Source organism: Budorcas taxicolor, chromosome 1 (genome assembly GCF_023091745.1).
Source record: "Budorcas taxicolor isolate Tak-1 chromosome 1, Takin1.1, whole genome shotgun sequence".
Classification (NCBI taxonomy): domain Eukaryota; kingdom Metazoa; phylum Chordata; class Mammalia; order Artiodactyla; family Bovidae; genus Budorcas; species Budorcas taxicolor.
Genome location: NC_068910.1, coordinates 149,629,458 through 149,643,526, shown reverse-complemented (window position 1 = coordinate 149,643,526; position 14,069 = coordinate 149,629,458).

Genomic DNA, 14,069 nt, shown 5'->3' with positions numbered 1-14,069 from the left:
TACTGTGGTGGGGGATGTTGATAGTGGGAGAGGTTGTGAGTGTGTGGAGGGACAGAAAGTATCTGTGAACTCTGTACTTTCTGCTCAATTTTGCTGTGAACCTACAACTGGTCTAACAAAATGAAGTTCACTAATTAATTTTAAAAATGCAGATTCCTGCTCAGCTATACCTCTCCACCCCACTCCTCCATCTCCCCCCATCTCCATTTCACCACCTCACCATTTCCAGCTTGCCCTCCCCAACCAATGCTGATTTAACTGTTCTGAAGTGAGGCCCTGGAATCTGCATTTTCAGTAGTTTTGATGAGGGATGGGAAACTGTTATGTCAGAAATCCTAATTTCCGCCTTCAATCTCTGAAGATGGAGCTCATCTTTAAAAGACTCACTATTTATTCAACTCTTGTTTTCAATATGCAATTGTTAACTACAACCTCCTAAAGTAGCCTACTGCTTGGAAATCCCTACTTGGCAGTTAAGTTGCTTAATCCAGAGGTCAAAGTGTTTTGGAAGGAGGCAGCACATGAGGCAGGGCTACTGTGTGGTTATCTCCCTCTTTCTGCTGGAGGTGAGGCCTGGGGGGAGCTTCTCCTCCAGTCACTGTTGAGCCTGCCCTGGTTGGCTGCACCTGCTTCTGGCCTTTGCTTTCCTGTCCTGTGATAAGAGCACAAAGCTTCCAACTGAGGAACGGCCTGCCAGGAGTCAGTAGGAGCAAAGTATTCTTTAAAGAGATTTGTCCTACCCAGGGTCTCCGCCAGCTACAGGCAATGGCAAGCCAAACAGGAAAACTGTACATCAGCTGGAGAGTTCAAGGCTCATTCTGATTTCTTAGCATTTCTGAGTTGTTTCTTGGGGGTATCATTGTTTACTATGCGCAGGACTCTCTTCTAGGCAGTTGTTATGTCGGGGAGCAAAATCTTTATCCTCATGGAGCTTACATTTTATCTGTAAGAGTTAACATTTATACAGTGCCTGCTCTGTGCCATGTACTCTCATGTGTTAATTCATTTAACCCTCACAACACTACAGGTTAGGTGATATTGTCATCCCTGTTAACAGATGCAGAGACTGATGCCCAGAGAGGTTAAGAAGTCTGCCCAAGCTCCCACACATTCTCATTGCAACAAAGACTGGCTGAGTGCCTCTCATAGGGCGAAGTTTTCCTTTGGATCCTTGGGCACAGATTATTCTATCTCAGTAGCCTTAAATTATTCATCAGGAGGGAAAGGGGACTAGCATTGATTAAATACAGACCATATGTCAGGGACTCAGGGAGGAGCTCTCTGTTCTGATCTCATTTAATGCTCACAGCAACCTGGGCAAAAAGTTAAAGCTGGCAAGAGGTGGAGTTTTTCTTATTTTAATGTCTACCTAGTGCTAGGAACATATGTGTGATTCACCTTATGCAAACCCACTGCCCCTGCTAGAGAAAAACAGTAAACACATCACTTGTGTTCTTAACTCAGAATGCACAGATGGCCCTCAGAGAGGAATGCCTTCAAGCTATTCTGAAAGTAAATTTGATGGAGAGCAGAATCTTTGCATTGTCTTAAAGTGTGCCCTCACAGATTGTCTGTTATAGTTGCAAGAGAGAAAAAAGCACAGCAAATATACAGTGGAGGAATTGACCTTTTCTGGATGGTCAGAATGAACCTTACTGATGAGGAGTGGATGGACGGTGAAGGGCATAGCATCCCCTCGATAGTTTGCCAACCAAGAATGCAGAGCCTCAGTCTAACCAGGAGGAAACCTCAAATGAACGCAAAATGAAGAATATTTTATTTAATTAAAAAAAAAGATGAGAGATCTTTATTCTTCAATAATGTTAATATCAAAAAAGACAAAAGCTATGGAAATCTCCTAGATAAAAGAGGCTTATGAGACATGGCAATTAAATGCAGTACATGACCCTAGACTGGATCCTGTCATGGAGGGAAAAACAATGCTATAAATGATAGTATTAGTGCCCAATCAAAACAGGGAGGGTGAATTAGATAAAAACATACAAATTTATAAAGTGGAAACTACTGTGATCACATAAGTTGTTTACAAAAAGTGTTAACTTGTATAAGCATACACACAGAGCAGAACTGAATGAGCTGGATGAATCAAATGGTAAAACAAATGGGGGAGGTTGGGTAAAGAGTATATGGATATTTCTAGAACACATTTATTTTTCTCAACTTTTTATAAATTATCTTTTTGAAATGATCACCAAATAAGAAATGGTACATGGATATTTGTCTGGAAGTGTACATGTACCGTTTCTTGGGGAGAAGATCCATTAGTTTCCTTAGATTTTGTAAGAATCTGTGACAGAAAAAAGTGATTGAGATATAGCATCTTGATTCGTGAAGAACACTTGATTCTCCATTGGAAAGAAGTGTATTCTTTAAGAGAAAGAAGCATGTATAGTAGTCTCCCTTATCAGCGGTTTGCCATTCCTGTTTCCATTACTTGTGAGCATCTGCAATCCAAAATATTCGGTGGAAAATTCCAAAAATTCACAATTCCTAGATTTCAAACTGTGCACTGTTCTGAGTAGCATGATGAAATTTCTTACTAGCCTGCTCTGTCTCACCTGGGACATGAACTGTTCCTTTGCTCAGTGTATGCTGCCCGTTAGTCACTTAGTAGCCATCTTGGTAATCAGATTGACTATTGAGTTATCACAGTGCTTGTGTTCAAGTTACCCTTATTTTACTTACTGGTGGCCCTAAAGTGAAAGCGTTGTGATGCTGGCAATTGGGTTCTGCCAGAGAAGTCATAAAATATTTGCTGTAGGTGAAAAGGGGAAAGTTCTTGACTTAATAAAGAAAGAAAGAAATTGTATGTTGAAGTTGCTAAGATCTACAGTAAAAACAAATCTTCTGCCTGTGAAATTATGAAAAAGGAAAAAGGAATTCATGATTGTCTTGCTGTTGTGCCTCAAATTGCAAAACTTATAGTCACAGTGTGTGGTAAGTGCTTAGTTAAGATGGAACAGACATTAAATTTGTTCAATAAGGTGTTTTGAGAAAGAATTTTATGTATGATTACATATATAATATATATAATTTTCATTACAGTATATTGTTATACTATTTCACTATTAGTTATTAATCTCTTTCTGTGCCTAATTTATAAATTAAACTTTATTACAGGTATGTATTTATAGAAAAACATAGAGTATGCAGGATTCAGTACTATCTGCAGTTTCAGGCATCCTTTGGAGGTTTGGGGACATATCCCCTGTGGATAAGGATTGCAGGGTATGTGGGGAGGCAGGCTACTGTATTTCCAACTTATGGATTCCAATTTCTGGTACTCACATCTGCTTTGCAACTTAATCTTTCACCTTTCTGAGGTGTGTAATAACTACCTGCAGTATCTGGGTGGCCTCTTGGTTCACTGAGCATTCACTGAGAACCCCCAATGTAGCCTGTATTCTGCTACAGACATACAAAGATTAAAAGGTTGTAATTGTTAGCAGTTCTTTGTTCCTTAAAAAGCATGCTGTGATCTTAACTAGAAAATGCTGAATGTCTCCAAACAGATGTGAATCAGAATTAAGGGAGTTTAGAAGATTTTAGGCAGAAAGATGGTAGGTAGGCTTCCCTAAAGAAGAATCATTTAAGCCAGACTTAGCAGGATGAATGAGCTTTGTAAAGGGGTGTGTGTAGACTGGGCAAAATGTGCAGAAGTCTGGGCTGCTTTGGGGGGATTTTCCATTTGAGTTGGAATGCCTGGCATATGATAGAATTTCGTAATATAACATTGAAGGTTGGATTAAGACATTTGGATTCATTTGCTAGGAAATAGTTGATACTGGATTTTTGAACTGGCAAGTGATATTATGTGATGCTTTGGGCTGACTAACTCAGTATTGCAGAGGTGAGACCAGATGGTGGGGAGGAGGAGGGGAAACAGGGCCAGACTCCAGGGTTTCCCTCAGTTCTGAGGTACCTGCAGAGTGCAGAAGGCAGGGAGTCAAGGCTTCCAAGAAAGGCTGAGGTAGTGGGATGGGTAGAGATGAGGGCTAAGCAGGCCTTAAAAAGCCATCTTCAGCCTGGAGACCAAGGCAGGCCGTCAAGTGGTTCCTGGGCAAGGAGTTGGGGGAGAAAGCTGCTTCAGCAGGGCTCCCTCCTCCCCTGCCACAGATCTGTGCCACCCGCTGTGAACACACCTGGCAGAGGACTGAGCTTTGGGTGGGGTTAAGCCAAGGCAATGCTGGGGCTTGTAGCTGGCCCCAGGCGTTGGATGACTTTACAGCAGCTCTAGACTGGGTCTCTGTGTGGAGGGTTCTCAAGGCTGCCCAAATCCAAGGGCTCACAGAACAATCCTTTTGGTGTTCCGCTGTCACTGCCCCCTAATTATTCATGAACACTTCTGCATGGCACAGCTATGATCTTGTTTCTTTGCCATGGAAATAAAAACACAGCTTTAGCCATCCAGGAGAAAGACAAATGCCAACTTACCTGATGCATCCAGATTTTTTATTCCAAGGAGTCTTAAGGAGAGTTGAATCTAACACTCTTACTTCTTAGTTTTCCAAGAGTAGAGCTGCATGGGAATACCTCATGTTCCCCTGAGACGTAGACCCTGTGTTAAGGTCTCATTTCTTTTACTGTGAGGTAGGGCCCATCAGTTCACCTTGGGTCTTCCTGTCACTGACCATCAAGGGCAATTTCTTCTGAGTCAGAGAATTTTAGAACTGAAACAGACTTAAGAGGTTATCTACTTCAATCCTGTCCTTGCACAAATAGGAAATGGAGGTTCTAAAAGTTGGGCAACTCATCCAATGTCATACAGACAGGGTAAAGTACAACCAGAATCCAGGTGTACTGGCTTCCTTGTCTGGGGTTTACCAGTTGTGGGTTCCCCAAAAGTTCCTTAGGAACTCTTAGAGCTCATTCATCTTTTTTTTTTTTTTTTTTGGAACTTTCTATAAAAGGGATCTCATGGATAGCAGACCCCAGGGGAGATTCTTGAAAGTGTTGCCCCGGGGAGATTGGAAAAGGAACTGGGGCGGGGTGTTTATGTGTGATGACATGGCCCATGTCTCCAAAAGCCTTAAAGGAACTGGAAGGATTTGGTATTTTACAAAACCTGAAACAGGTGTCTTGTTTGTTCACAGTATCTTTTCAGAGAAAGTCATAGAGCATCCTGAAAGAGATGAGAAAATCATAAAGTTTTAAGTAGATTAGATAGTTGAGATTAGCTTTTTGTGATCTTGCAAAGTTCTCATTTCTTCCCAAATCATATAACACTGAGCAAGTTGAGCAATCAGGTGAAAATCACATGCAAACAGAGTCTAAGTCCTGATAAGAATCCTAAAGGTAAACAGTGAATTCCTACTAATGGCTAAGTCACTAAGGTAAGATCCAGTCTAAATACACACCCTTGGTTAAATAGGGTTTCATTAGCTCAGGTTACAGTGGTTCAGGAAAAGTTTTCTTTTATGCTTGTCAAGTGAAATTAATTATATATCATCCATCAATCATTCTTGCCATAGAAGGTCTATGGGAATATTAAGGATTCCACAGAGCCTCCCCATCCTGGCCCCACCTCCACTCCCCACCCTACCAGCAGCACTCTGGGCATATTTTGGTGCCCATAGCTAAAAGTTCCTAGGATTTTCTGGGAAGTCACAACTATGGTTTTTACTGATAACCTGTAAAAGTTTCCTTTTTCCAAATTTGATACTCAGTGTGTGCTTCAAGTTACTGACAAATATTTGATTTTGCAGAGTATATCTCAGACTGCACAGCAAATCAGATTCTTGCAAGTTTCTGGTAATAATTTTGTTTTTGTTGAAAAGTTCAAAACTGTTAAAGAGAAAATAATTTTTTAAAGTATAACCCATTTTTTCACTGCCACATGAAACCATTGTTAGAATTTTAATACATTTTCTGCCATCTATTCTTTTGTTTTCTCCTTATTAAAAAACAATGCATGTGTAGTATAGATAATTTAAAAAATATGGATAAGAAAAGAACATAAAAATTAGCCATTAACTCATTTATCTTGGCATAAACTTCCCAGTCTTTTTTAAAGTTTATGTATTTTACTTAGTTCTGATCATATTGTGAAGCCACCTTTTCACTTACCTTGTGAAAAAAACAAGCATATAATTTTTAAATTTTTTTTTTTTAATCAAAGAAATACATTGTTGTTGTTCAGTTGGACTGAATCCCGTGGACTGCAGCATGTTAGGCTTCCCTGTCCTTCACTATCTCAGATTCATGCCCATTGAGTCAGTGATGCCATCCAACCATCTCATCCTCTATCGTCTCCTTCTCTTGCCCTCAATCCTTCCCAGCATCAGGGTCTTTTCCAACGAGTCAGCTCTTTGCATCAGGTAGTCAAAGTATTGGAACTTCAGCTTCAGAATTAGTTCCTCTACTGAGTATTTTTTGTTTGTTTGTTTTTGCTTTTGGAGGTGCTTCCCTGGTGGCTCAGATGGTAAAGAATCTGTCAGCAATGCAGGAGATCTGGGTTTGATCCCTGGGTTGGGAAGATCCCCTGGAGAAAAGAATGATTACCCACCCCAGTATTTTTGCCTAGAGAATCCCATGGACAGAGGAACCCGGCAGGCTACAGTCCATGGGGTAGCAAAGAGTCAGACACAACTGAGTGACTGACACCGAAAGAAATAAGTATATATGTTTAAAAATTAAACAGCACATAATCATTTTATTGATGTTTTAGTAGTCCCTAGTGGATATTTACTTAATAATTGTTCTTAATAATACTTAATAATTATAGATGAAAAAAATTTATCTTTTTGGCTTTAATATTTAAGGTTTTTTCCTCTTATAGTATTTTATTCATCACATACTTAGTAAGCTTATATCTGGTCTAAGCAGTAAGTTAGGCATCACAGATAAAATGTATTTATTAAAAAAATTACTGAGTGTCTAGCATGTGCCAGACAGTGTTCTAGACATTTGGGATATAGCAATCAACAAACCAGACAAAAGTCTCTGCCTTCTCAGAGTTAAGTTCTGGTTGAGATCAATAAGAGATAGTTTTTGTTGAGATCAAAATATAGCATCTTTAGGAAATAAGAATAGCAAAAATTAGTATTTATATTTGATTCTTATGAATATCTACTCTTTTGTGAATAGATATATGTGAGTGTATCTATTCCAGCTGATTAGAATACAACAGAGAACAAGATATCCTCCTCTATTCTCTATGGGCATGTATTCCAGTGTCTCTAAAAGGCATTTGGGAGCCCTGGGAAATTAGCATGCCCAAATGGGTATAGTGATACTTGTCCTGCTACCTCACTGGATGAGTGTGAATCAAATAAAATGAATCTGCAAGTGTTTTGAAAGCTTCAAAGTAAGATAAACGTTGGAAGAGTTATATTAATATTTTCAGCAATGGAGAGACCTATAAATACAAGTGAAATAAGGAAACAATAGCACCTAAGAGTGATGACTAAGGGCCAGATGGGCAAACCATCTCCTGGGATGGGTTTACCCGATGCAGCAGACACTTTTACCAGTTAACGAAGACCTGACCACAATTTAAAATTTATCCTTCCCAGAAGTAAAGTCATTCAATGAATAGAGCTCCTATGATAAAAAATATTTTAACATCACTTAAACACCTTACTGTATCACCCCACTAATTCTCACAATAGCTACATGTTTTCAAAAAACTCTACTCTCATCCTTTCCCTAACTCAGTGGTTCTCAAACTTGGTGAGTATGAGAATCCCCCGGGAACTTTACAAAGATCACAGGGCCAGGTACTACCCTCAGTGCTATTTACTGGCTCTCCAGGCCAATCTGATACACACCAGCTCTGAGAATTAGTAACTTTTAGTTTACCTACAATCTTGCAGTTTACAGAGCTAAAAAATACCTTGGAAAGCATCCTATAAATGCCTTCACTTTATAAGGAAGGGGACAGACGTTTTGCTATGTTAAGTGGCTTGTACAGGGTTGTGCAGTCAGCCAGTATCTGAGCCGTCACCCAAGTCACAGGCTGCACCCTCCTCTCTGCTCTTTTGGGGCCTCTAGGTGCAGGAGCGTCCATGTGACTGTGGAGTGTTGGTGGCACAAAGCCACCAGCTCTTGTGTTTGAAGAAAGTGTGATTTCCCAGAGAAAAGCTGCCCTTCAGAGTTTCTAGCACTGCCTTACCTAACCACAAAAGTACTTATTTTGTCTAATAACAATGTATTCTATGTAGTGGCCCCCAAGATAAGTTTTTAAAGCACTGTAAAATTTCCAGCTGAACACTAGAGATTTCCAAATTAATCTTTCCAAACTAGAACATTATCACTTGCCACAGAAAAGCATTTCTCGATCCACCAAGGTCTCTTGCTTCTTCAATCTCCTGCCTAAAACTAAAGCCCTTTACCAGTCCAGATGCCTGGATCTGACTAATATTTCCACAGTGAAACAATGCACTGTAAATGATACAGTTGCTCCTGTCTTTATTTTTCCTGAGAGACAAAAAGATTAAGCAGTGATGTGCCACTGGGATGTTCATATACAACATCAGTTCAGTTCAGTCGCTCAGTTGTGTCCGACTCTTTGTAACCCCATGAACCACAGCACGCCAAGCCTCCCTGTCCATCACCAGCTCCCAGAGTTTACCCAAATTCGTGTCCATTGAGTTGGTGATGCCACCCAACCATCTCATCCTCTGTCATCCCCTTCTCCTCCTCCCCCAATCCCTCCCAGCATTAAAGTCTTTTCCAATGAGTCAACTCTTTGCATGAGGTGCCCAAAGTACTGGAGCTTCAGCTTTAGCATCATTCCTTCCAAAGAAATCCCAGGGTTGATCTCCTTCAGAATGGACTGGTTGGATCTCCTTGCAGTCCAAGGGACTCTCAAGAGTCTTCTCCCACACTACAGTTCAAAAGCATCACTTCTTCGGTGCTCAGCCTTCTTCACAGTCCAACTCTCACATCCATACATGACCACAGGAAAAACCATAGCCTTGACTAGACGGACCTTAGTTGGCAAAGTAATGTCTCTGCTTTTTAATATGCTGTCTAGGTTTGTCATCGCTTTTCTTTCAAGGAGTAAGTGTCTTTTAATTTCATGGCTGCAATCACCATCTGCAGTGATTTTGGAGTCCCCAAAAATAAAGTCAACCACTGTTTCCACTGTTTCCCCATAAAAGTCAATAATATTGTAATAATTGATGACAGAGAGTTGCTAAATTTATCATTGTGGTCATTTCATAACATATTTAAATGTTGAAACACTATGTTGATACACCTGAAACTAATTTAATATTGTATATCATCTATACTTCAATCAATAAAAAAAGAAAGAAAATTCCACAAAATATGCAAAACAGCATATATTGCTTATTTATTTATGTATATGTGGATTAATGTTATATATCTGCCTATCTATTTCCTACCTAGTCTAATTTGGAGGTGATATATGCCACAGTTGCAGGTGGGGTTATGAAAGATGTAGTCTCTGTTAAACTGCTTTAATTGTTCACTGCATGTATAACCTGTCAGGTAGTTAGAATAGGGAAAAGGAGTCCAAAATGGTGGTGGCCAAAAGACAAGGAAGGGAAAAGCCCGTGAAAATAGAACAAAGGAAGGTCCTTTGAACAAAAGGACAAGAGTGAAGACCTCAGGTAGAACAAAGAGCACTTCTGGCTAAGCCCAATTTGCATAGGGCAGGCCCAGGGGCAGGGAAAAACATATAAGAGGAGGAGCCAAGTGCTTTCTCTCTCTCCCATGTGCCAGCGCTCTTTCTCTTTCTCTCTCTACCCCCCTCCACCCCACCACGTGTGTGAGTGCGCAGGCTCGCGCTCTTTCTCCTGCGCGCTGGCACGCTCCTCCACTCTCTTTCGCATCTTTGGGTTGGCATGCACTCACGCTTCCAGGATGCATTCTCCTGCTATCTTCTAAATAAAATAGAGCTGTAACGCTGATTTGTCTAAGAGCTATAACACAGTTTGTCCAAGACCCGAGAGATGCCCTGAGGGCTTTAATGTCCGTCACTCCAAATCTTTGTTGTGACGAGACAGAACCGAGGAGCATACACTCGCCTGACGTAAACTTAGTAATCAGGTGAAATCAGGAAAAGATTGAAATCAAAAAGAGAAGGGGTCAGCAGAGGATGGGATAGTTAGATAGTATCACTGATTCAATGTACAAGAATTTGAGCAAACTCTGGGAGATTGTGAAGGACAGGGAAACCTGGAGTGCTGCAGCCCTCGGAGTCATAAAGAGTTGGACACGACTTAGCAAGTGAACAACAAATCAGGTGAGAAATAAAACTAGTGAAGCATATGTTCTTCTTAGTTTTCTATATATATATATGAAATTCCTTGGTGGTCCAGTGCTTAGGACTTGGTATTTCACTGCTGAGGCCTGCGTTCAACCCCCCTAGTTGAGGAACTAAGAACCTGCAAGCCAAGTGGCACAGCCAAAAAAAAAAAAAAGCCATTTCTCCTATCCAGGTTTTAACCCAGGCAATTCCATGGAGTTTTTGTTTCTCTTCAACATTTTGCAGATGACAAATTACATTAGAGCAGCCAGAATCTAGGGGAGGCCAGCTTGAGGTAGTTAGGGTTCCATGCACCATGCTTCTGTACTCAGTTGTGTCTGACTCTTTGTGACCCCGTGGACTGCAGCCCATGGAATGGAAACGACCTGGCTCCTCCGTCCATGGGATTTTCCGGGCAAGAATACTGGCGTGGGTGGCCATGCCTTCCTTCAGGGGAATCTTCCTGCTCCAGGGGTTAAACCCACATCTCTTATGTTTTCCCCATTGACAGGTGGGATCTTTACCACTAGCGCCACCTGGGGAGCCTGGGAAGCCCTTTAATTTAATGCAAAAGGCTAGATTGGTCTGAGGGGAATATTTTTAACTAGAGATTTCTGGTTCCAGGGAAAAGTGCATATGAACGAGAATGCAGATTTCTGGTGAGGAAGTGATAAAGGTCTTCCTTATCTTCAATTCAGTTCAGTTCAGTTCAGTTCAGTTCAGTTCAGTTCAGTCGCTCAGTCGTGTCCGACTCTTTGCAGCTCCATGAATCGCAGCACACCAGGCCTCCCTGTCCATCATCAACTCCTGGAGTTCGCTCAGATTCATGTCCATCGAGTCAGTGATGCCATCCAGCCATCTCATCCTCTGTCGTCCCCTTCTCCTCCTGCCCCAAATCCCTCCCAGCATCAGAGTCTTTTCCAATGAGTCAACTCTTCGCATGAGGTGGCTGAAGTACTGGAGTTTCAGCTTTAGCATCATTCCTTCCAAAGAAATCCCAGGGTTGATATCCTTCAGAATGGACTGGTTGGATCTCCTTGCAGTCCAAGGGACTCTCAAGAGTCTTCTCCAACACCACAGTTCAAACACATCAATTCTTTGGCGCTCAGCCTTCTTCACAGTCCAACTCTCACACCCATATATGACTACTGGAAAAACCATAGCCTTGACTAGACGGACCTTTGTTGGCAAAGCGATGTCTCTGCTTTTGAATATGCTCTCTAATAACTTTTCTTCCAAGGAGTAAGCGTCTTTTAATTTCATGGCTGCAGTCACCATCTGCAGTGATTTTGGCGCCCCCAGAAATAAAGTCTGACACTGTTTCCACTCTTTCCCCGTCTATTTCCCATGAAGTGATGGGACCGGATGCCATGATCTTTGTTTTCTGAATGTTGAGCTTTAAGCCAACATTTTCACTCTCCTCTTTCACTTTCATCAAGAGGCTTTTTAGTTCCTCTTCACTTTCTGCCATAAGGGTGGTGTCATCTGCATTAGTACTTAGCAAAGGGATGGAAAGGATAGCAAGAGGAGCCTGTGGGCTGGGAACTGAACTTTAGCTCCTGACCTTCAAGCCCTTCACCTTTCTGCCTACTAACATGGCACCTTTCTGTGAGGCTGGTCTAGGGTTTGTCAGACTGTCCTCACTTTGTGCCTAAGTATATGTGTGCTTTACCTTCCTCGCTAGACCATAAACTTTCTGCCGGTATGACTAATCACATTTAGCTATGTGTGTGCTTAGTCGCTCAGCCGTGTCTGCGACCCCATGGACTGAAGGCTCCTTTGTCCATGGGGATTCTCCAGGCAAGAATACTGGAGAGGGTTGCCATGCCCTCCTCCAAGTGATCTTCCCATAAACAACTCATATTGCCAAACACCTGGAGCAATGCTTTCTCAGAGGTGCCATACAAATACTTAACTATTTGCATAATTTTCTTGCTCAAATTCCCTTTGGTTCTCTGTTTCTTACCAAGTAAAAGACAATTTCCTGGCATCACGTTCCAACCAGCTTTCCTGTTTTTTTTTTTTTGACTTGTGTCCTTAAATGTACCTTGGGCTCTGGAAAAATGTGGCTGGGAACCAATCCCTGAATACAGCCTGGATCCTTCTTCCAAGCTACAATCTGATTCAGAATAAAATTCAAATTTTGGATTCACTGCCTTTCCTTGAAACCCTGAAGCCAGAACAGAGAAAATGGTTGAGTGGTTTATCACATGACCTCTTGTTGTTGTTCAGTTGCTCAGTCATGTTTGACTCTTTGTGACCCCATGGACTGCAGCATGCCAGGCTTCCCTGTCCTTCATCATCTCCCAGAGTTTGCTCAAACTCACACCCATTGAGTCAGTGATGCCATCCAACTGTCTCATCCTCTGTCCTCTCTCCTACCTTCAGTCTTTCCCAGCATCAGGGTCTTTTCCAATGAGTCAGCTCTTCGCATCAGTAGGCTAAAGTATTGGAGCTCCAGCTTCAGCCTCTGTCCTTCCAATAAATATTCAAGGTTGATTTCATTTAGAATCGACTGGCTTGATATCCTTGCTGTCCACGGGACTCTCAAGAGTCTTCTCCAACACCACAGTTCTAAAGCATCAATTCTTTGGTGCTCAGTCTTCTTTATGGTCCAACTCTCACATCTATACATGACCACTGGAAAAGCCATAGCTTTGACTATACAGACCTTTGTCGGCAAAGTGATGTCTCTGCTTTTTAATATGCTATCTAGGTTTGTCATAGCTTTTCTTCCAAGGAGCAAGTGTCTTTTAATTTCATGGCTGCAGTCACCATCTGCATTTGCAGTGATTTTGGAGCCCAGGAAAATAAAGCCTGTTAAGTTTTAAGCCAGTTTTTCTCTCTCCTCTTTCACCTTTATCAACAGGCTCTCTAGTTCCTCTTTGTGACACCTGGGGCTGTTCAAGGCCAAGCTCCTCTCCTAGGAACTCTGACCTTGGGAAAATTACTCACCCAGGGGAGTGGGAATAAGAATAATACCTACCTGTAAGTTGTTAATGAGTAATTTGTTTTAGCATAGTTCTGGGGAATGGGTTAATGCTGGATATTGTTATTACTATTTATTTAATGCCTTTATGTTAATATCCATCTCTCCACCACCAACCACCACCCAAGGCTTTTGAGTTTGCCACATGAACTAAGAGGAAGGAAACTTTGGCTATATTGGGGGTAGGGATTTGGGAAGAACAGCTTGTAATGAATGGACCTTGAACTTCTTAGAAGTTAGTTTGGAATTAAAGATTTTAAGTTTACAGTATAGTCCATGATCTTTGAGAAGTAATGAAATAATTTAAAGAATATTTTGACAAGATAACTGGTGAACTTCCACAACCCAATTGGAAGAATTGAATTTTCTTACAATTCTCCCCAATATGTGGTGAGGATAATAACTGTTATTATGAATAATAGTTATGATTTGGGCTTCCCTGGTGGCTCAGACAATAAGGAACCTACCTGCAATTCAGGAGACCAAGGTTCCATCCCTGGGCCGGGAAGATTCCCCTGGAGAAGAGAATGACTACCCACTCCAGTATTCTTGCCTGAGAATCCCATGGACAGAGGAGCCAGGTTACATACAATCTATGGGGTTGCAAAGAGCCAGACACGACCGAACAACTTTCATGTTCACTTTTTCACTTTCACTTTTTCAAGAGTTTATGCCATCTCTTGTACTAAGTGCTTTATGTTTTATATTTTAATTCACTCATTCATGTGCTCATTCAACAAATACTTGTTGAGCACTTACTTGAAGCCAGTCGCTGGGGGATAGTGGTAAAGGTGACTGACAGGTCCTACCCTTATGGAACTTTCACACTAGTGCAGATTCAGA